At 35.3% G+C, this 25,006-nt stretch overlaps 1 long non-coding RNA gene across 1 annotated transcript in view; it reads right to left on the bottom strand.

Moving 5' to 3' along the window:
- Window positions 1-494: 494 nt before the first annotated feature.
- Window positions 495-25,006, bottom strand: part of LOC127550716 (uncharacterized) — a 67,560-nt gene continuing 43,048 nt past the window's right edge. The window contains exon 5 of the long non-coding RNA XR_007950929.1: window positions 495-753. This is a non-coding gene — a long non-coding RNA (uncharacterized LOC127550716). The remainder of the gene's footprint in view (window positions 754-25,006) is intronic.

The following is a 25,006-nucleotide window of genomic DNA, read 5'->3' as shown; positions in this document are numbered from 1 at the left end:
AAAGCTGCCGTCACATTGGAAATGGAGATGGAAATAGAAATGAAAATAGTTTACCAACATTGGGAAAATACTAACTCTTGCTTTTGCATCTTTGGAGCATGGAGTCCCAGCCCCATTTCACAGATCAAAAAGAGAAAGTTGCAAAAACAAAACAAAACAAAAGGAAAAAGGAAAACTTCAACATCCCAATTTAGGCCCACAAAGTGAAGCCAAGTTGTCAGCCTCCGATCCATTTTGACTGATAATCACGTGTGACCTTTTCCATTTAGAAAAAAATTCTGTGTTCTCCAGCCACTCTAAACCTAGCCCTGTAAGCGCACTTAATTTCTACTTTGTTTAGCAATCAGAGTTGCTGTGACTTTTGAAAGGCATGAAATCCCTAAATGATGGAATCTAAGATACTTCTCTTCCAACCCCCCTCCACAATCCCCTAAAGCCCAAAGAAACAATCTGAATACACAAAATTAGAAAAACATACACAGAATAGTTGTTTAAAATTCACAGCTGTCAACATCAAGTGTTTTGTGCAAGAGAAAGAATGTAAGAAACCTCAAGTTAACAAAATAGCCGCAGATGGATTGGTTCTCGGAGAGCCCTCCCCAAGCATTGTCTGCAGGGAGTTTTTTCAGAAGCTCATTTGCATTGCAGTACAAAGGTCCTCTGTTGGAGACCCTTTCTCTCTCTGCTCTGTCTGGAAAAGGCGCCTGGCCATCCGCAGCATAGATAGTTTTCATTACTCCTCCCGTCAGGAACCTACAGGAATGAACACAAATCTGTTATTTTAACACAACATGTGCACAAAGTGGTGTTTTCAGTGCGAATAAAGCTCGGGGAAGGCAAAGAAAAGGGCCTTTTATTTGAAGGAGATAGTCAAAGGAAGCTCCATTGAACTGTAGGCTGGCTTATATGAATAAAGTTGTTAGAGATTTTTCAGCCTGCAGGCCAGAAGCTAATGCTGCAAGGCAGCAGGGATGGAAGTTGTGGACCAAGGCATCAGAATGCCTAATTGCATTGGTTAATTACATTCTTAGCTGGGCCTGCCAAAGGGAAGTAAATGCTTTGGGGGCACAGTTTATTTTGCCTGAAAGCGATTTTTTTTCAGTTGAATAAATATTTTTGACAATAAAAAAATCCACATATTTTATTAATCAAAAGATACATCCTCATTTTTCATGATGATTGTTACAACCTGATAATGATGTCATAAAAATCAATTCAACAAGAATTTATTTATTTATTTATCTATTAAGCACCTACTATGTGCAAGGAATGGGGCCATAGCTATACAAAGACAAAAATGAGAAGTCCCTTCCTTAAAATTCATGACATTCTAATAGACGTGTAAAAATATGTTTACAGATAAGTAAAAACAAGATCTGTAATAACAATTATAGAAGTTGGGCACACAAATCCCAGCTACCAGGGAGGTTGATGGAGGCTTGAGTGCAAGGGTTTTAAATTGCAGTAGAATGGATCTCGATCACTAAGACTGGTGCCACTATGCCAGGAGTAGGGGATCTCTAAGTTATCTAAAGAGAACTGAAACTTCCCAGGTCTAAAATGGAGAAGGTCAAAGCTTTCAGGTCAATTCTTAGCAGGACTGAATCCATGAGTAAGCTCTGCACTTCCAGCCTGGATGAGAGAAAAGAAGACCTTGTCTTTAAAAAGAAAAAGAAAAAAGTAATTGTGGAATGACAAAAACTCAGGGAATCAAGAAAGATCTCTTGAAGAAGAGTGCATTTAGGAAGAGCCTTCGAGGGAGCTAGAGATTCCAAAAAGTGGGGGCAAGGAAGAAGAGCTATTATAGGTATTGGGATCAGCATATATATTCACAAAGACAAAGCACCAGACTGGGAGATGGAATGTGATTTTTGGGGAAGCCCAGATAAGATAGTTTGGCTAGATAGGGAAAAGGGGATAAATGTGAAATAAATTTGGAAATAAAAACTGGAGGAAGGTTGCAAACAAAAGGTTTTAAATGCCAAACAAAGGAGTTTAAGTTTTATCCCAGAGGTAAGAGGGAGCCATTGAAACGTCTTGAACAGAGGAGTAACATGATCCTACTTATGTCAGTTTGGAAGCTGTCTGAAGGATGCCTCAGAGAAGGGAGAGATTAGTTTAAGGGAAGCCAATTAAGAATCTATTGGAGTCATCCAAACAAGATTTGAGAAGAAACTAAAGTAGGGTGGTAGCCATGTGAGTGGAGAGAATGGGACAGATGCCAAAGGTCTTGTGGCGCTACCTCTAACTAATTGAATTTAGAGGGTGAATCAGAATGAATCGTTAATTCACCTTGATGAAAAAAAGGAAGGGGGATTCTTTTGGCAGAAATAAAAATATTCATTACATTTTGTGAGTTTTGCTAATAATAACTCACGATCTAGAACGCTTTCAGATTTACAATTTATTGCTTCTCCACCTCCTCAGTTCTGTGTGGCAGATTATCACCATTTTACAGAGGATGAAATTGAGGTTGAGAATTTAAGTGGCACATAGTCCAATTTTTTACAGAAAGCTAAGAGCAAAAGAAGTTAAAGGACTTGCCCAACATCACAACTAGAAAATAAGTAGGTTCAACTATAGCCAAAAAAAAAAAAAAAATCTCAGGTTTAATGACAAAATCAGGTTTTCCTATTCCACACATAGTATTCTTCACATTATGCTAATAACTGCTTCAATTTACCTAAGCCCATTGTTGCAGGACTGGGAGCCAGAGTTAAATCCTGGCTTTGGACTCCAATTCCAGTGATCTTTTCATCCTACCACACTTCCATGCTCTCTTGCCACCTAACCATTTTGACCTTGAATTTTAAAAAAATTATGCCAGAAATTTTTCAGTTTTAGTATATAAATTACATATAGTTGGAATGTTTAAATTGTCTTGGCAAACTGCTCAACCTGCCACGGTGGGTGTCAAAGTCCAGGCATCTTTGTTGATGACACCCTAATTTTTATATCTCTGCTCAGACCACTGAGCTAAATCAATGAAGTTTAGTTGGAGATGCTCACATGTATGATTATTCGTATGATACAGGGTCCCCATTCTGTCTTTCTGATGCCGTTGCCTCCCTGATATCTTTGAAACATAAAATTGGTTTTCTTATTTATCCAGAATCTCTCTGAAATCCTCCTTATGTTAATGCTCCCCTACCTCTAAGATTATGTTAGACAAGAGAGCAAAATAGACAGGAATTGTACATAAAGCTGAAAAGATCATCTTTTCCTATCACAGCATTTTATAGAGAAGACAACTGAGACCCAGAAAGATTCTATCACTCAAGAAATATCAGGGGCAGAATTTGAATCCAAATCTTTCTGGCTCCAGTCATATTTTTATCTTCTTTACCACACAGTCTCTTTATTCTTTTTAGTGTTCTAGAAAACTCTCAAAATAAATTGAAGAGATGCTGCTAATCTCCCTTAATAGTTTTTTACACTTAAATAATTGTAGTTCTGGCAAAAACACCATCACCACTATCCTCCAAATAAATTTCAAAAAACAAAAGTAATTTGGGGATGGGGATTGAGGTGGAGGATGAAAAGAACTAGCAATTGGGAGAATCTGTGTTCTATATTGGAACATTCTATGTTCTAAGTATTCTTTTCTCCACTTTACCCTTCTGTGTTCTCTGGTTGCTCTAAATCCCATGATGTTCCGATCCCATGATCCTTCTAATATATTCTTCAGTTTAAAGATTCTCACACTCTCTCCCCTCCTAACTAGCACGAGGGCTTTGTGGGCTCAGCTTTCCAAACTAGCCTGTCCTGTGAGACCAGATCAAGAGGAGATTAGGTTATACTCTGGGAGATTAGCTTTTTTTCACCCCAAACATAGGAATTCTTTGGGTTGTATTTTTTAACTTGCCCCTCAGGCCTGGGGATAATGCCATTAGAGCCATTTTACAGGCACCAGAATCCCTATAAAGGAGGCCCTGATTTAAGCAGTCTCCTGTGGAGCCAGTGTCAAAGTTCTGAGTTGTTTACAGGTGACATCAGAAGATCCGCTTTCTGCAGCAGAGCTGGGCATCGATCATCTCCAGACTCACGGCGCCTAATCCCCCCTCACCAGAAATCATACTGTCCTCTCTTTCCCTCTTGCCCCCCAGTCTGCAGGTCAAACAATCAGCCTCAATTTCTACCTCCAGGAGAGGGGTGAGAGGTGGTTGTCTTAAGAGAAACTAAAATAATACTTCAGACACTCTTACTACTGGGGAAAGAAGAAAAGGGCATCCCAGTCCTTTCCCAGCCGTTCCCAACTAGGAAACTGTACACTCCTACAGCTCCAAGGACCAAGATCTGCTTTAGCAGTTCTGATGTTTGACAGAAGAGAGTGGTTTATCTATTTCCTTTGCCAGGATCCAGAAGACCCGTGGTATATAGAAAGAACCCTGGCCTGGCACTCAAGAGATTTGATCTAATTCTATAAACCAACTATGTGACCCGGAGGAAATGACTTAATCTTTTTGAGCCTCAGTTTCCTCCTTTACTAGACTGTCTCTATGATCCCTTCCAGATCTAAAACTTTGGGCATTTTTCCCTAAAATAATATGAGCTCTTTGACATGGAATCAAGAAGACCTGGATTCAAATACTGCTTCATATACTTACCAGCTACAGGGCTCTAAGCAAGTAATCTAATCTTTCTGTATCTCAGTTTTCTCATCTGTAAAATGAGAAGGTTAGACACAAAGCGAGGTCTCTTCCTACTCTTAAGACTATGATTGTATGACTTCATCTTTGTATTCCAAGTTCCTAGAAACAGTGCCTGGGCCACAGCAAAAGCTCAATAAATGCTTGTTAAATTAAATGTCATGCTTAAAAAAATAAATGTCAACATTGGAAGGCATTGCAGGGGCCATGTCTTCTAAACTCCTCAGTTTTTAGTTTTCTTAACTATAGACCTAGGGAAGTGGCTTGCCTAAGGTCACTTAGGAACATATAATAACATATCCAATTTATACAGCAATTTAAGTTTTGCAGAGCCCAGAATCAGGACTCAAACCTAATTCTTTCAACTAGAAAATCAGTTTCCTTTTCACTATACTTCATTGCCCCTGGTAGAGCTATAGCACTTCTAGTCCTTTTATCATATTAAGCCATGTTTCTAAGTACAGAAGTCTTTTCAGTCCTGCCTACTTTTAGCAGCTTTTGTGCCTTCATCCATGTCCAGAAATAGTTTCAAAACTATATGTAGTATATACAGTAATCCCCTTAGTGTCTTGTGCCTCAAACCCCAAGGAAACCAGTCATATTACACATTTCACCTCATTTGTTTTGGTTGTGATCATGTAGTAAGACATTCTGAAGATGAACAAAAATCCCTTAAATTTTGCTTTCTTTTATTTTAATATACATTATCCTTCAGTAGTTTTATATAACATACTCTGTGATAGTTTTATGCAATTTAGAGCTAGACTAAGTAAAGGTTAGTAAAGGTGTTTACATTAAAAATTTTTTTCTAAGAGAAATAATTTACGTTGTCACTGCTGAAAAGCCCACATTTTCACTTTTGTGGTTTGTTTCATTTTTACTTCTCACTGCCAAGAAAAAAAGATACTCTTTAAGAATGTCAAGAATATATACTGAACCTTTGGCAGAAGAATTGGGGGAATGTGTGGGTCAAACAACTGAAAAGAATCTTAGTATTAATTTTGCCTGGTTCCTTCTTTTTGCTTTGTCTTATTAGAATTTTTTAAACTTTTTTTTTCAATTAGTTATCGGTAAGTAATCATGCCTTCCTACTATTGATGATATCCAGCTTATACTGTAACTATCCTGCTTGTACATAGTTGTTTGCCATTTTGTCTCCCCAATTAGACTGAGTCTCTTGGAAGTAAAGATTATTTTTTTCTTTTCTTTGTATCCTCAGTGCTTGGTGCATGGCAGTGATGGTGGTGGTTGAAGGGTTTCATTTATGTCTAACTCCTCATGACCTCTTTTGGGATTTTCTTAACCAAAATACTAGTGTGGATCCATCTCCAGCTTATTTCAGAGACAAATAACTGAGGCAAACAGGATGAAGTAGTCTTTCAATGTTGTTTGTCTTTAAAATATTATTGTTACTCTATAAAATGGTTTTCTGGTTCTGATTGTTTTCTCTGAATCACTTCATACAAGTCTTCCCAAGTTTTTCTGAAATTGCCTCTTTTATCATTCCTTTCAGCAAAAGAGTATTTTGTTATATTTATATACCATAATTTATTCAATCATTCTTCAACTTTGTCACTTCAGAACCAATCTTCTCTTTTTGCAAATGAGGAAATAAAGGCACAGAGAGATTAAATAATTTGCCCAATGTCATGCCGATAATAAAGGGGAATTTGGGTCAGAGTACCAGGGCTCAGTTGTAGTTCTCCAGTAGTTAAAAAAAATTTTTTTTAGTCCCATTGGTCCTTTCTCAGAATAATTTAATGCCCAAACATTTCTGATGAAAGTCTGTGTGTGGAATTTATGTATAGGACTTCTCAAGTCTGCCTTTTAGACATTCAGGAGAAAAAAACAGTATAGAAACATGAAAAGATAAACCTAAGTAGCATTCTCCTATTTTTCTTTCCTTTTTTTCTGGCTTTCAACTTTTTTATTTTTCTTCTAATCAAGTAGTCCTCAAACCCCTTTTACATTCTTAAAAATTATTGGGGACCCCACAAAGAGCTTTTGTTTACCTGGGTTGTGTCTATCAATATTTATCATGTTAGAAATAAAACAGCTTGGTATTACTATGAAAATAGTTTTGACCTCATGGACCTTATGAAAAGATTTTCAAGGACCCCCCAAGGGGCTCCTTTGAGACCTTTGAGAATTGTGGCTCTAGTCAATGACTTTTATTATAGAGGGAAAAAAGCAGATAAATGAGATGATCTATTTGTCTGAATTTATATCCTTTTCTTCTATTATTAATATGGATCATTTGTTTTAGATAAGATTCTTTGTTTTCATCAAACTATTGGAAGTCAAAGAGTTAAAGAAAATGAACTTAAGTTCCACAGGTATGCATCAGTTTTATAATTCTATAATGGATTTGCAGCAATGGGAGCACTTATCTGTAAGGAAAAATGTCTCAAACTAACAAATGGCTAGAAGTAGAAACAGAACCCTGCTTCATGAGTTTGCTAATTGTTCTTCCCTGTTTTAGTCATTTCAGCATTCAAGTTTATCTGAAAGTGATCAGTCATTTTAAAATCGCAGATTAAAAGGATCAGATCTAAATGAACATAAAAGTGGTGGTGTAGGGTTTAGTGAAAGTCTTAAATTGGTCAAATATTTTTAGCAGAATTATCTGAAATTATGCAGGATATTATGTTGGCCATTATTGTTTGAACATTTTATATAAACTACAATAATATACATTCATCTTTATAGCATGATCAAGTCTTAAAACTAATTCTGGTGAATTAAGAATTGTATTTCGCAGGAATTAACAACCACTATTTGACTGCAGTTGTAAAAATTTTATTAGGCAATACATCTGACCTCAAATTGGAAATTTGTGTTGGAACCAGTTTAGGAAATCATTATAGCTCTGCTGTTAATTTTATATTTGCCTAATAAAACACAGCAGGAACAACGGGACGTGAGTTAGTATAACAAAAGAAAGCTCTTGGACATGTTTTATGTGACTGTTTTCAGCCTAGGTAAAGCATTGAAAAGTGCCATATCTTCATTGTATGTTTGTGGTTGCCACTGACCTTGTGACTATTGTAGGAATAACAATGGTCTATGGGAATCAAGTTGAGAGAGAAGAAAATGTTGTTTGTTTTCATTCTCATGAATTATTATGAAATGTCATCATGCACATAACTAAATCTGTGTGCTACAGTGAACTTAAGTATTAATGTATGCAAATGTGTAAAGATATAAACACAAACATGTATATTGTACACCTACATATACACATGTGTGTATATAAGTTACCTTCAAATAACTACATGCAACAAAACATTATCCTAATAGAGATCCACTTGGTCTAATTTTTTGTTGCTGTATTAACCAGATTGCATCAGGAAGCTCATTAACGGACCAAGATTGAGCCTATCTTTGAATCAAAGAGCACATTCTTTTTTATAATGAGAGAGATAATTGCATAGTTAGTGCATCCTTGAGATTGAGTATTATATTTCCTCCTTTAGATCTTATTTTGCATTTTTCAGGCTTTGCGCATTTCAGCCTAAATTAATCATGAAAAAAAAACAAAACAAAACAAAAAAAACATTTCTTGAACAATAAATAGATAAACATTTGTTAAGTATCTACTATCTGCCTGGCCCTGTGCTAATTACCATATAGAATAAGGTAGAAGTATAAATTACGTTTCTGCCCTCAAAAAAGTTAACAAACTACATAAAATTAGCACATATAATATTTTGACGAGTCTATGATCTCCTGATTAACCCTACTCTTAGTAAAGGTCAAGATACCAACTCATCTAAGCCTTCTTATTCTGTGCTATTGTTATGCATTGTCTTTTCACTGAACCTAGAGAGACTCTCTTCCAACTTGAAGTCTTAGAAAATTACATTGAGCACTGAGAGGTCCAGGGTCACAAAGGCAATGTGTTTCATAAACAGGACTTGAACCCAACTCTTCCTGACTTTCAGTCTAATCCTTAATCTTTTGTGTCACACTGATTCTCATTCTTGTCCTTATTCTCTGAGAAATTCTTTGTGGGGGATCTATCTAGCAACTTACAGACCTTTCTTTAAGTCTTTTAGCATTTGTGGTCATCATTGTTAACAGTATTTATCTTTCAATCTTGTCACATCCCCAATCTACCTCATTTTCTGATCCTACATTTTTCTGGATGATATCGTTACATTATTTTTCATGTACAAATAATTATTTGTAATAATTACAGAATACTTTGCTTACAAGGTATTTTTCTGTTTCCCTTTGGGTTATCCATGATTTTGATTCTTCATAGAATGCGGTACACTATGCTGTTTTTGTTATTTGTCCTTTTTTCTCAAATAGCACCAATGGCCTCAGAAAGGTTATACCTTGAGTTGTAAATGAATTGGATTTAAGTGAGGCAGGAGCTGTGCAAAGTCATCAGCTCCACTCTTTCCTCCAGAGTCATTTGGAGTTCAAAAGCAAGACATAGGTCAGGACAGCTGGCAATGGTTCCCAGCATTATATGATCTCCTAAATATATAGCAGCCTGTGAGACAATTACCAAATAGCATATAATTAAATTTTTGATTGTGAATAAACAATATGTACTTACAGGAGTCTAGAAAGCAAAGATATCATTGAGGGCTAGAGTAACCGGGTAGAATTGCTTAAAAAGGAAAAAATTTGAGCTAAGTCTTGGAAAATAAGTAGAATTTGAACAGGTAGACACCAAAAAAGGTACTTAGTAAACAGAAGAGAGGAAGGAATTGTACACACCCTTATTGGTACCGGTACATTACCAAGTTACAATTTCTCATGCTAAGGTATTAGTAGATAAGGTCAAGAAATTCTCAGAGCTCTTCAGTAGCAAATGCAGCTATTGATGTACTATAGATTGTAATCACAATTCTTTATGTCTTTCTAACATATTGATAAATATGTTAAATAAGCAATTAATAAATAAAAGTCAATGCCTTCATTCTTCTCCAAAATTTATTTTATTTAATTCAACAAATATCTTTTATATGCCAGATACTAGGGAAATGGAAGGAAGGAAGGAAGGAAAGAAGGAAGGAAGGAAGGAAGGAAGGAAGGAAGAGAGAGAGAGAAATAGAGAAAGAGAAAGAAAAGAGATAGAAAGAAAAAAGAAATAAAGAAGATCTGTCCTTAATAAGTTTATTTTTTATTGGATGAGAAACAACATGTACATAGAAAACAAAAAAAAATGCATACAAAGTAATAATAAAGCAATTTGGGAAGTGTGCTCAGTGATTTTCCAGTCATGTCCAATGTTTCATGAACCCTTTGGGAGTTTTCTTGGCAAAGACACTAGAATCATTTCCTTTTCCAGCTCATTTTACAGATGAGGAAACTAAGAAAAACAGGGTTAAGTGACTAGCTCAGGGTCACACAGCTAGTAAGTGTCTGGGGCCAGATTTGAACCCCGGAAGAAGTATTTCTGACCACATGCCTGACACTATATAGGGGACAAAGTACAGATCAGACACTTGCAGCAAGGATGTCTTGTAAAGGACTAGGGTCAAGAAAATTGGGTTCTTAACCTAGTAGTAACTTTTGAAAAGGCGCGGCACACTGGCAAGAGCACCAGAGTTGATGTCTTATGATCTCAGACAGCTAGGTGGTATAGTGGACAGAGTGCTGGGCTCTGCAGTCAGGAAGACCTGAGTTCAAATTTAATCTCAGTTAGTTCCTAGCTATGTGACCCTGTTTGCCTCAGTTTTTTCATCTATACATTGAGCTGGAGAAAGAAATGGCAAACCACTCTAGCATCTTTGCCAACAACAGACTTAGATTTGGATATTGCTTCTGCTTCTGACGCAGTATGTGCTCTTGGCAAGTTAATTAACCTCTTAGTTTCCACAGTTACAAAATGAATAAAGGTTTGAATCACCATGATACCTCCAACTCTAAATCCTATGCTCCCTCCCAAATGGAAATAATCCAACCTCACCTTCTCCCCTTTCTTGTGGAATTAAGCACTAGAGTAAAGAAAGCTTCTTTGGAAGAAAGCCTGATAGCAGCGAGAGTGTTTTGTTGCCAGATGCTCAAAGCAAACTGTAGGCTATCTAGCTAGCCAAATCTCAGCATGAGATGCTGCTTCCTTGCTTCTAAAGGGCCCTAATATTACTTATGTGGGCACTCTGTCACCAAAACAAGCCACAAACCTTCCATATCTAAGTATAGTCTTCATCAGCTGCTGTCACCAATTAAAAAAATTCATTACCTGGTAGCTAACCATCTGGTGGTAAGCACAGTAGATAACAGTCCCACAAGAGGCAAGAGAGAGCCCACAATAAAGAATGGCTAAAGACAACTCCCACATTTGTTAGGCTCTTGGATATATTTCCCAGTGGTTCATAAGTGTCATTACTTAGAAGAAAGAATGTAAGAAATTATCATCTTATGGAAAAACATTTTGCATTACTCTTTTGAAGAGGTGAGGTCCAAGGATATAGAGCATTAACTATATTATCAAGAAAGGGTTCTTTTTTTAAAGAAATTGATTGGTTTTGCTGACTTTTTTTCCTCTTCTTTCTATTTTCTTTTTATAAATCTTTCATATAAGAAATGGATCTTTGAAATGAAGGAAGGGGAGAGTATCAGAAGGAAATTTAGGAGATGTAAAAATAAAATATAACAATAAGATTGATTTTGGTTTTTTTTAATGATCTAGTCTAATCCTCTTTGTACAGGAAGCTGGGGCCTAAAAGAGGATAAATGATTTGCCTGGGCTGACCTAAGTACCAAGAAACAGAAATTAAATTTGAACCCAGGACCTTTTTGACTCTAATTCTATTGTTATTTCCATGAAAATTCCATTGTTCCTTCTCTCCCACTCCAATCCCCAGGGAAAATAAGAGATCTTGAAGTACTCTAAGCAGGTAAGCTAGTAGAAAAATAAATAAATCCAAAAAATCCACCCATCAAGTCATATGGGTAGAATTTGTGAGGAAAACTATAACCCCAATCATGTAGAAAGTAAACAATTCCAATCCTGGGCCAGCAATAAGCATCTCAGTCATTGCCAAAATGGCACCCTTAATCAAATCCCAAAAATCAAAACGAAACTTTAAATCCTAAACCTATTGACTTGGGAGTCACACGTCTGGTTCAGATTCTTGGCAAGACTTACATCCATTTGGAGAATGATGTCTGGGCCAACACATTCATTTTCATTTAGCACAGGAAGATGCTAGTGAAACAACTATCTAATTTGGTGTTCCTTGTGATACCTAGCTTACAGTTGGAATTCCATAAATGATACACATCTCTCCCAGCAAGCATGAAGTTATTTTTATCTTAATGATTCAGAGACTGAAAGTGGAGGCAAATAATAAAATTTAGATTAATAAAAGGACTCAATGTAAGCTCCTTTTAGTCAGTGTTGTCTTATTTTTAAAAAATAATTATGTTCCCTTCATTTTATTAAAAGTTTGAGCTTTGTTATCAGAGAATACACTGATATACCAAGAAATCACCACCCCTCCCATCATCAAAATTACAGTAAATTAAAATTTATTTCCCAAGAGAGAAGAGAAATTTCAGAGGAATGAGAGAGAACTAATAGACTTTCATTCTCTGAACAATCATTTTTTTTCCAAAAGAATATGCTTTCAGGCAAATAAATTTGTGTTGCCTCCTGAGAAATGTTATGTTTGCAGCTGTAAGACAATAATAATTAAAAAATTAAACTATTAAAAAGGGAAAAATGTTTGTCATTCATTTTAATTTTATGTTATGTGAATTAATATTGCTTTTTTATAATGCTCTATTCTAGCAATTTATCATACAGACCAAGTCTTTGCTCCCACATTGTAGATAATTAGTTTACATTACTGAACAGAAATGCATTGTCTCCAATGATCTCAAGAACTGACTAACAAATCATTTCTACTGGGAATTAATTCACTGAGATTCTTTTCAGGCCTTAACCATAACAATATGTGACATTGTCCTTAAATGTTAAAAGTCACCCTGATTTGTACCAGATTTTTAATCCTAGATGACCAGAAATAGATCTTTGTGACAAATCACCTTAGTGATTCTCTCTCTGTCTCTTTTTTTCCTCCTTTTTCCTTCTCTTTTTTTTCTCCCTATTCCTCTTTCCCTTCTTCCTCCTCTTTTCTTCCCCTCTCTATCTTCCTCATCACTAACAAATCAAGGAGAACAATGATAGCTTTGAGATTTCTCTGGTTGTAAAGGTATAAAATCATTCTGAATGCTTTTGTCTACTTTCTTTCCCCAAAAAACTTGATTGCCCTTAAAACTTGATTTTTCCATAAAATTCTCATTTAAAAAAAAGTAACCTTGAGATAAAATTCAAAATTCTAGTATTTGTCATTATTAAAGAGTGAACCACATTTGAGTTTTGTTTCTGAACAGGAAAAAAAAAATCAGATGATATCCTCCAAGGAAAATTTCAGGTGAGACTCAATCATACATGCATTAAATATTTAATGTCTTACTACTATGATAAATATGGTATCAAGAGATATAGTTTGAGGATAGAACCTAACCTTTAATTACTACAGTAGGAGCCAATTCACCTTCAGCAGAGGAGCCCAGAGAAATGACTATTTCCTAGTTTCTATTGGTTCTCCTTTTCAGCTAGAAATCAGTTTGTTTGGGAGACAAGAGCTGCTCCCACTTATTCTAGATTGCCAGTCTAAGTATTTCAACTACTTCTTGAGTTCTAAAAGACAATGATTTTCAAACTTAAAGGGATAGGAAGCAAGGAATGGACTGGTAGCAAGGGACAAATTATGCTCATGGGTAAACCACAAACTTAACCCTGATCCTTTATTCTATGAAACAATCTCTTACCATTCCCCTTTCCAATCTGGTGGTAGCATTTTTATTAAAGCAGCAATCAATTTATACACATATACATACATATATACATATACATACATACATAAATGTGTACATCTATCTATCTACAAATATTAAACACCCACTAGTTGTGCCTGATGCTGTGCTTGGTACTAGAGATACAAAGACAAAAATGAAACATTAGTGCCTTCAAAAAGCTAACATTCCTTTAGCGTTATATACTGTAGTTCCTTTCCTTCAGGATATCTAATTATATATTTATCATTTTGATTGTACATTTATCTTTTTTTTTTAAATAAAAGACCTATAAGGAGATTTGATTTGATTCAGGAAGGATTTATTAAGCTAGACACTCCCAATACCAAGACAAAAATTAAATAACTCTTTTGAAAAACAGCAGTAACTTGATCTTTACTTAGTTTTGTGGGTATGGGGATGAGGGGAGGGGAAAGAATCAACAGGCTGAATGGCTTGCCCATCTTGAAACATGGAGCATATTAAAGAAGGACTTGAATGAACGTACCTCTTCCAGATGACTAAATCTGGCTCCTTGTCCCCAGTGTAATGTTACCTCCTCCTCTCTCTGTCTGTATCTCTGTCTCTTTTTGTATGTCTCCCTCTGTGTTGTCTCTTCTTTTGGTCTGATGGTTTGAATTTATGATTTTATTGACACAGAAAATTCTCTCTACCAAGGCATATCAGAAATTGCTATTCAGTTTATAGTCTTAGAGAGCTTCCTAAAGCATTGAGAAAAGTGGGTGACTTCTGTGGTCACAGAGTCAATATATCAGAGGCAAGACTCGCATTCAGATTTTTCTGAATCCATATATCCACTTGACCACATAACTTCTTTTGTCCTTTAAACTCTTGAATATGTTCCTATCTCATCCCCACATGAATTATTTTGTGAAATTTTATTTAGGAAACAATAGGCTTCATCACCTTTGGGAAGGCCATCCCTGACTAACATCACTGAATTGACTCTAGAGATATGGTTGAAAGCTTCAGAATTAAGGTCTGATAACTTCCAGGGCATTCTGGTCTCATTCTCTGCAGAATTGTCCAGAATCCTAACTGCTAGGCCAAGGACAATTCTGGATCTACAATTCTATCATGATCTTATAAAGGTAGACTGCTCATGTAACAAGAACAAGGGGTGTCCCACATTGATGTCTTGCTTGTTAAGCATCTCCCATGTGCTGGGACAAAAGCAGATGGAATCCCTATGTGCTTACAAGTAACTGAAGAGCAAAGTTTCAGATGGTCAGTGCTAGTGATAAATTGATGTCCATAAAATATCAAAAAAACTAGAGGAAATAAGTAAGAAACAAACATTTAAGTTCCTATCATTTGCAAATCACTGAAGTGAAAATCAGCCTCTGCCTTCAAGGAACTCACAGTCCAATGGGAGAGACAATACGTAAATAATGATATTCAAACCAGATAGATATAACCAAGAAAATAGTGAGGTTATCTCAAAAGGAAGACACCTTCTTACAAGAAGGTGGAGTTTAATTAAGACTTGAAAGAAGCCAGGGAAGCTGGAGGTAGAGATGGGACAGTAGACAGAGACTTATGAACATGTTGGCCCTGGAGGATGATGTGAACAAGAGACTCAGAAAATGAGAGGGCATAGATGGGTTTCAATCTCCAGCACTTATGACTAATGAGATCATCAATCCATGTCAGAGTATTGGTGTGTGGTTATAGTTTTAAGTATTATTTGGAGTTCAGAGAACATCAATGACCAAAGCAAATCTTTTGGCTTACCATGGGTTAATGGCCCAAAGTTTAATCCAAAAGAGCTCAATTCAATCCTGTTTCCTTCTCCCTTTGATATCTTCATTTCCCATTTCACTTCCTCTTACAATTTCCTTCTTCCATTCCCAGAACAAACAACTCTCACTGTGGAATTTTGCCATTTTAAAAATCATTTTCCCAGAGTCTGATATTCTAATTTGGCCTCATTCACAGTCACCCCCACGGACGTTTTGATAAGTAACAGGACACCAGCTGTAAAAAGGCAGGAATTCACGTTCTTCATCTCTTACACAATAACGAGCCCCATGCCTGGAAACTTGGGTGTGGATGGGAATAACAGCAATTGAGCTCCTGGGGTCTCAAAGAGAAAAAATGGTGATATATTTGGGAACAGCAACATCAGAGAGTTCTAAGTAGACAAAGGTTTCATTCCACTAGTAAGCTTTTTACGTGTTTTGTTCCCCTGTTGAGTTCTGCAGCAAAGGAATTATTTTTCACACAAACCAAACTTTCATTACCAAAGAAATGTTTTAAGGCATAATAATAATTCACATCTCTATGGCACTTTAAAATTTACAAGACATTTCCCACAGCTTCCCTGAGAGGTAGATATTTTAAATTTATGTAATTCATATTTAAAAAAAACAAAAATACAACCACTACCACTTTCCAATCAGGATTCCAATCAAATATTTCCTTGTGAATAAATAGATGGATAATAATACTGCATTATAAATAACACAAACAAATTCTATATACATATGTAAAGTAATTATCTTTCTATAAAGTCAATAAGGAAAATGACCTTATGGAAAACAATTTCTCACAACCAGTTGCAAAAGATAATGAATTAATATCCCAATGTTAAAGATGAAGAAACTGAGGCACATGGAATTTGTCATCCACTTGAAGTTTCATAGCTCACCTGTCACTCCAAGAATGTGCTACATATGTAGCAGCTATACCCCAGTAAAACAGCCTTGACATCCAGATTAAATCAAGCTGAGGGTAGTTGACAGGTTTTAAACCCATTGATGAGTTAGGGGATGTCTACCTCAAGTATGAGAAGACTTCTCCCAGTGGAATGAGTAGTTGAGAACGATTTGTTTCATGAAGTGAAAAAGGCTGAAACAGGCATTGTGGAGTACTTAGAGCTTGCTAAGACATTGAAAACACCAAGGTCATCTACTGCCTCTGGGCCATCGTCAGCTCATCCTGACTATTGTCTTGTCGCCGGACTTGGATGACTGGAGAAGAGAGTGAAGCTGACTTTACACAGCTTTCCCTCACTTACATCCAAGTCACAGGCAAATCAAGACATGACCTTGTGATGTCGATGGTCTCTTCAAAAACAAAGGACAAACAAACGTTAGAGTTGTACTATGAGCTGGGTCTCCAAGCCCACTGTTCTTTCTTCTATATAACATAACTCAAAGTGCTTATAGAAATGTTTGAATGTTGCATTGTGGCATATAAATAAGAACACCAGTCGGTACTCTACACATCTGGACATTCATCGCCAAATGTTTAACAATTAACTATATAAAAATTCATGACATTTTTAAAAGTTCAATCTGCTTTATCAACATTTTGTCCATTACTTTCTTAAGTCTAGACAGGCAACAAAACAATAAATCAGGTCCTGACTTATAGCATTTGCTTATTTCCGGAGTATAAATGCTCACATAGAAAATTTAACAATTAGCTCTCACAAGCTGGTGTGAGCTGGTTACAACAGCTGACACAGCCTATATTAGTGATATAAGGGGGAGAGGGTGATCAGAAGAGTTCCTAGTGAGATGGAACATTTGATGGGCACTTCCTCCAGGATAAGTATGTTCATTGGCCCTACTTCATAAGAGAAGGCTCTTGATTGGGGTTTAGGGATAGGAATTGTTCTTTAAATAATTGACTAAGACTCAAGGCAGCACAAGTGCTCGTCTTTGCTGGCCTATAAAAGAAAGATAACATACCACTTCGCTCCTTTTCTTTTTTCCTTTGTCTCTTTATCCCTGTTCTAGAGGAAGATAAGAACATAGCAGAGTGGACCTTGTCTGGATTCCAGGAGAATAGGAGATTCTAATGAGAGATCATATGTCCTAAGATATAGGAGAAAATTAGTCTATGTTCACAATTTCTCCCCTACTATAAGATCATAAGATCATAGATAAGGAACTGAAAGAAACTTTAAAGACCATCAAGTCTCTAACCCTTTCATTTACAGAAAAAGAAACTGAGGTACAGAGAGTAGCTTGTCCAGTATCACATAAATAATAAATGTTTGATGTGAGATTTGAACCCAAATATGCCTGTTTCCAATTCTACACATCTACCCACTATGTCATATTGTTTTCTATATGTTAAGCACATCCTATGCTTTGGGACAGAAGCAAATAGAATTCCCACATGCTTCAAATAGCTGGAAAGAAAAGTTTCTGAGAAAGGACTTTTTTAATCCAAGAGCTAATAGTAGCCAGCACTGTAGAGTTCCTCCAAAAGTATAGGACATAAATAGACACACTGGGCCATTCAAGCAGAAAAAGGAATTCATGGACAATGTTCGTAAATTCCAGTATCCTTTACAGAGTGGGGGGAAATCTAAATTTCCTGGACAGTAATATCTGGGAGTAAAGTCTTCTGGCAAGACAGATTTTTAGGAAAGTGGCAAACATTAGGGCTCTTTACAAAAAATAAGTGTGCATATATGTCTATATACACATGTAAATATACGTGTATACATATATCTGTATGTATACATATATATCATGTGAAATATATAAAGAAGAGGAGAAAATCAAGAAAAATAATGAAAAATTAGTGACAAGGAAAAGGCTGTTTGAGGTATAAGACCTAAAACAATAGCATGGACCAATAATCACCAAAACAATTTAGTACTATTTTAACCCAATAATTTGAAAAGATTAGTTATGCAACACAAATAAGAATAATAATGTAGTAACCTAGCATTTAATAAACTCAAAGTCTCCAATTATTCAAATAGGACTCACTAGTTAACAAAAACAGCTAGAAAAATGACAAAACAATCTAGCAGAAATTCGCTTACATCATACATCACAATAAGCTCCAAATTGATATAGGACCTAGATACAAAATCATACATTACAAACAAATTAGAGGAATAAGGAAGATAATATATTTTGCAACTGTGGACATAGAACTTTTGTAACTAAATAATGGATAAAGAAGACTAGGAAACATAGGAAACAAAAAAATTGATTATATACAATTAAGATTTTTACAAATAAAAGCAACAAAATTTAAATTAGTAGGGAAATGTAATAGGGGAATTTTTTTTGGTAGAAAAATCCTATGATCCAAGATTTATAAAGAATATATTCAAATGTATAAGAATAAAAACCATTCCCCAACTGATAATCAGATGATTAAATAAAATGAAAAGGGAGTTCTCAAAGGAATAAAGACAAGCTATCAATAATAATGTTTTAAAAACACCTATCAAATCACTAATAATAAGAAATTCAAATTAAAATAATTCTGATATTCTACTCTACATTCACCAAATTGCAAAGATATCAAACATGACTCCAGAGGAGTCATGATAAAAGTTGGTTACCTATCTACTGACAGAGAGGTAAAAAAAATGAGTTACATGTCTTCAAATATAACTAATGTCTGATTTCCTTGAATATGTATGTTTGTTAAAGGGAAAAATAAAAACCATGAAGAGGTAGAAGTCTAGAGAAGAGAGAAAGTTAACAATAATGATGTCAACAAAAAAAAAGAAAAAGAAAAGAGGATCCTTGAAGTAATTAGTCAACATTTATTTTTTTAAACACTACATAGCAGATATTGTGTTAAGTATTTAAAATATATGGAACAGAGTAAATTCAAAAGGAGACATAGACAAGCAGGATAGCTTTGAAATAAATGTATTAAATTTCTCAATACTTTTAGAAACTTTATATAACAGATATATGTAACTTCATATATACCTTTATTTTCCTTTGTTCCTTGAATATTGTTGCTATTTATACATCTTATTATAATAAAAAATTAAAATTATTTAAAGTAACCCCAACTTTGAAAGTTCAGGTAACTTGGTTTCTTGAGAGAGGACAATAGCTGATTGTGTGTGTGTGTGTGTGTGTGTGTACATTTTGGAAAAACTAGAGGTTCACTCACATAGTCCCTGCAATTGGAGGAATTGTAGGGTCAAATCCACATCAAGAGAACAAAAATGATCGAGTCCTTGCTAATCCCATTGTTTGTTTTTTAAATAAATTTCATTAATATTATTTTGACTTTGCATCCATCTGTATTTCCTTAGTATTCTTCTTTCTCCCCCTTCTCCTTTCAGAGTCATCCTTCATGAGAGGAAAAAAGAGTTCAGCAAAACTACCTAACACCTTGATAAATCTGGCATGATATGTAATTCCTTATCTGTCATGTCCTCCCTGTGTATTTCCTCTCTTCTTTAAATTAGTCCTACTATTATAGTGTACTAATATCCATAAATAGTGCAGGCAAAATGTTTTCATGTCTTGCACCTCCAAACTCTATTTACCTTCTTAGAGAAATCTAAACCTAAAAGACATTATAAGTCTGGAAAGGACTGTATTGAACCCTGTAAATAAGCTAATGATTCATCAGAATTCTGGCATACTGTCCTAATGACATCTCCAAATTGTTTCTTCCAAGTGGGAACATCCATGAGCCATTTATGTGTGTTCTGGATCTGTTTATATCCTCCTGTGGGTCTTTGGGGTGTTTTTTGTGCTTTCTATTTCCTTATCATGAGATCCTATGAATCTTTTGCATTTTTTGCATTTTCTTTGGGATTAAAAATACAAGCTATCCTCTACCTGTAAAGATTTATTAACTTCAATGTTGATATAGGAGGAGCAGGCATGCCCTTTTCCCATTTCTGTGGGAACCTTGATGAGAAATACTTTTGAATATTTTCTCATAGTAAATTCTTAGTGAAGACATATAGAGCCAAACAGACAAGATACCTTTTGGGGGTCGATCACCTAGAATCAGAGCCCGTTATTATGAACCAAGGGTTGGTGTTATTTTGGCGGGGAACCGAATTATGATTTACAGTGATTTTGGAAAGTTTTAGACAGTTCTTAACACAATCTCTATTAAGTGTGATACAGTAGAAAGAACGTTGGTTTGTATTCAGAGGATTAAAGTTCATTCCCAGGTCTGATACTTGCTATATAACTGTACAAATCACTTAAGCTCTCTGAGCCTCAGTTTCTTTATCTATAAAATGAAAGAATTAGACTACAGAGCTTTTAAGAGTCCTTCCAATCTAAAGCTATGATCATATGATTCTCTCACAGCCTAGTAAGAGTGAGAGGACCTAAGCTGAAATCTGGATGTCCTCATTACCTAAATGATCCTGACAAAGTCATGTCACACGTTTGGATCTCACTGTCCTTATCTGTAAAATGAAGTGGTTGGGCTGAGTGAGCTCTTCAGTCCCTTTCAGACTGAAATCTATAATTCTATTATCTTTTTTTTTTTTTTTTGGCTTGTGTTCTCAAAGAAAATTTGCTCTGAATCATCAGTATTTGACTTGTGCCATTCCCTTATAGGACCTTCAGCTTCCATGCAAGCAATTAGGCTAACAAAACAGTGACTCTAGGACAGCTTTCATTTAACCTAAGAGAAAACACATGTGAGATACTGCCCTCTCTTATATGAACACTTCATTTACTGAAATAAATAGAAAAAGGATATTTGTTTAAGAAATACAAAGAAAATTAGCTTTAGAAGAACCTGATAGTGCTGAGAGGACCTAAGATAGAGATAAGTAAGATAAATGAGAGAGAAAGAATGAGAATTTATTTAAAAACTTACAATGTGCTAGGTACTGTCTTAAGCACGATGATAAAAAAAACAAGATGGTGCTTATTCTCAAGGAAAACTGAAATTCTAGTAGTAGTAGGTAATACATAAAGGAGAGGTCAGAAAGCAGTGGGGGGAGGGGATAATACAGGAAAGTGAACAATAAACTTGGATAAAAATCAGGATTTCTGATGATACAGTAGTTCATCTCATTGAAAGAAACTAATTTACATATGATTATTTCTAGATCTTTAAAGATCATAGCTGGCATACTAAAAAACTTAGGACATTTATAGGGAAATTGTATCTTGATCATTTGTGTACTATATGACAGAAATTTGGATTGCATATTATTCAATCCAGGATAGATGTGGGGTATTACACATGTGAAGGACATGAATTGAGACAGGAGAGACATGAGAAACTGGGGGATTAGAAAGTAGAAGTTGAAGAAAAAAGCTACAAAACTCAAGATATTACAAATTAGATATGAGAATACAGAATCTGACAAAATAAAATATAGCCCAATAAACCAATTGACTAGAGACAGAAAAACTTTGCAGTTGATGTGGGAATTTATCTTACTGAAAGAAAGTTCTGACACTGGGATCAGATTGGAGAAAACCAGATCCTCAGCTCTTGGAAAGGTAATTAGGAGCAAGCTTTCTTGCTCTGAAATACCATACACAGCTTGAGAGAGAATGTGTCACTTAGACATTTGCCTATACTGTCCTTTACTATTCTCTATGACTTACCCTCATTCTGGAAAGTCTAATTTCCCATAAAAGGACTACCACGATATAGTGACACCCAGATTTTCTCAGGATCCTAGAAGTAACCATGTAGTGGAAAATACATTCCTATTTACTACTAGAGTTTTTAAGCCCAGCCAATGTGCCTCCACTTCCACACAAAAGTAGCTACTCATGATAATGAGTCTTTTAGATCTCCAACACAATCATAAGGGAAAAGAAATAACAACATAACAGGTATGCATATTATTGTTGTTGTTGTTAGTCCTACATTCTTGAAGAAGACCATGACATTAGGGAGATGATACCATGACATGCAACTGAATTGTATTTAAGTGATGTAGGGCTGTGTATATATACATATATGAATATATATCCATATATGTATTTATATGAATGTAAGAATGATGATACATTATATTCCCCATATAAAGATGAATTATACTCTCATTCCAGTGTACATATTATGAGGAGAGTAAAAACACACTTATAGAAACTTGTCAGAGAAATGTTAGAATGTACAAAACCTATGTGTTTAGGGTAATTCTTAACTAAAGAATTGTAAACTTCATTATCTTCTTATCAATATCAATAAAATTTCCTTTTTGAATTTAGTTTCTATGTTGACCAAATGCTTTTACTGATAAGCTGAATTGATCCATACAGTACTTGACGGGGCACATATCTGACAAACTAGTCCACTGGGTGACTGCTCTGATTTCTGCCTTTAATCTGTTCCTCTGTTCAGATGGACTTACTACCTAACAATTGTAGTATCCATCACTTCCAATTTCAAGTTTAATTGATGCTGCTCTGAAACTTGACCTTTTACTTAACTCTCATATTTCTGGGATTAGACTTTGAATCCTGTCTTTTAACAATTCCATTTTAGCTTATTGTTCAAAACTAAATTCTCATCTTTTGTTAATAATCAGAAAAATTATATTTGTCCCATAACTACAGAACAATTCTGGTACCCATGTCATTTCAGTACGTCATAATCAAAATTTAGCAATTATTGTGTCAGTACTTTAGAGACATAAGAATAGCTTCACTGACAAAGCTTTTTTGAAAAACTTAATCCTCAACAAGTATACTGCCCTTCCCTTATGGAAGGATTCTTTTACATATGCATATTGTTTCTCTCATTAAAATATAAATTCCTTGAAGGCAAGAAATGTTTTACTTTTGTCATTGTGTTCTCAATCTCTAACACACAGCACTTGTCACATAGTAGGCCTTAATATAAGAGTGACTGATTGATTGCTTGATACTGAGAGTACAAAGATAAAAAATTAATAATAGCCCCTGTTCTCTAGGAGCCTATCTTCCACTAAAAGATAGAAAACCTAAACAGACAAGAAAATACAAGATAAGTTCACAGAGGGAAAAGCACTAAAAATCAGATAATCTGCAGAGGTAAAAATTACTTTTAATTTTGTGCTTTTGTTTAGTTTGTTAAACTCAGGTTTTATATATATATATATACATATATATATATATATATATAATCTTAATAATACTCTTAACAAGTACCCAAAAAAACCAACCTTAACTTTAAAAGACAACAGAAAATGGGGTTAGAGGGGCTGGTGGCCCAGGAGATAAGAGTATTAGGCCCAGAATCAGGAAGATTTGAGTTCAACTCCAGCCTCAGCCACTTACTATCCCTAAGATCATAGGCAAGTCGTTTATGCATGTCTACCTCATGTATACAATAAGAACTGTAACAGAACTTTGTTGCTGTGAAGATCAAATGAAATAACATGTATAAATATCTTAGAACTGTACATTGTTGTATTTGTTCTTCATTCTTGTAGAAGGCTATGACATCAAGAAGGTGATGCTTGCAAGTGAATTGGATTTAAGTGAGAGTGAGCTTTGCAAAGTTATCAGTCTCATTCTCTCCTCTACAGCCAACTGGGTCCAGTAGCACAATATGGATCAGGACAACTAGAAATGGCCCCCACTTAGAACATATAGAAATTTAATAAATGCTTGCTTTCTTCCTTGCCTAAATAAAACCATAAACTCTTTAGTATTTACATTTTGATTAAAAATATATCATGCAAAATAAAATTTAATTACATTAATAATAGGAATTCATTTGCCTTTTGTCCTCTCAGAATCTTCCTTCTATTCCTTATAAATTGCCAATGATTTCCTTTATTTTTTTTAATAATCATAGTTAAGAGATATGTTGTTCTTGATTCCTGAGACATGGCTGCTGAGCATAAATCTCTATACAATACAATGTGACATTATTTATAATCTTTGTTTTAAGATGCGATCATAATATAGTTGAAAATTCACAGGTTTTACATCTAAATAAAAATTCTAGGTAAAATTCTAGCCCTGCTATCTATGGATTCTGTGACTATGAGCATCTGTCCTTTCTCTAGGGCTCAGTTTCTTCATCTATAAAATGAATGGGGTTGGAGTAAATGTCCTTTAAGCTATCTTTCAGCTGTAAATCTTACAATGTTTAGGAGGCCCCTTTTCTCTCTCCTCGATGATACTAGGTCTCCAGTCATTTACAATTACCTCCCTCCCTTCCTTTTACTGTAAAATTGCTTTGACTTTGCCTGTCTGAGGCATGAGGGTTGTTTTTATTCACAATTAAGCTTGCTGGAAACATGGCTTGAATTTTCTGAGTTTGGGTTCCAGTAAATAAATGTTTTGTCTGGCAACATCTTAACAGCCAAAACGTTTTCTTTCTTGGTAACCTATTAGTTTTGTTAGCAGACTTTCCAAGAGGGAAGTGAATGTTTCCATCCTGGTGGCTTAAACTTGGGGGGGGATGGGAATGAAGAACATGGGGGGCAGGCCTTAAACCAACCAAATATTTATTATGTCCCTGACTTCCAATGGGGGAGTGCCCTCTGCTGGAATGTTTGTCAACACTTTCACAAAATGTGTTCAAACATTTGGAAAATGTCTGTATTGGGGATGTAGACACAGTGGGATAGTTGGGGGTGCAGCCCCAAACCCAGGTCGGATATGCTTTTCCAGGAAATTCCCTTAGATGCAGAGTCATTTTCACATTTTGCTTCTCTAAAAGATTTCTCTCTTAATTTTCGTTTGTGTGAGGTGGGTTTTTTGTGGGGTATTGAGGAGCAAAGAAGGAGGCAATTATGGAAATAAGGGGTATGGAATTTAATTAAAGTCCCTTTTCCAAATATAGCTGTTCAATGA

This window comes from Antechinus flavipes, chromosome 2 (assembly GCF_016432865.1).
Source record: "Antechinus flavipes isolate AdamAnt ecotype Samford, QLD, Australia chromosome 2, AdamAnt_v2, whole genome shotgun sequence".
Taxonomy (NCBI): Eukaryota; Metazoa; Chordata; class Mammalia; order Dasyuromorphia; family Dasyuridae; genus Antechinus; species Antechinus flavipes.
Note: the sequence above shows the minus strand (reverse complement) of the source record. Positions and strands in the feature narration are given on the sequence as shown.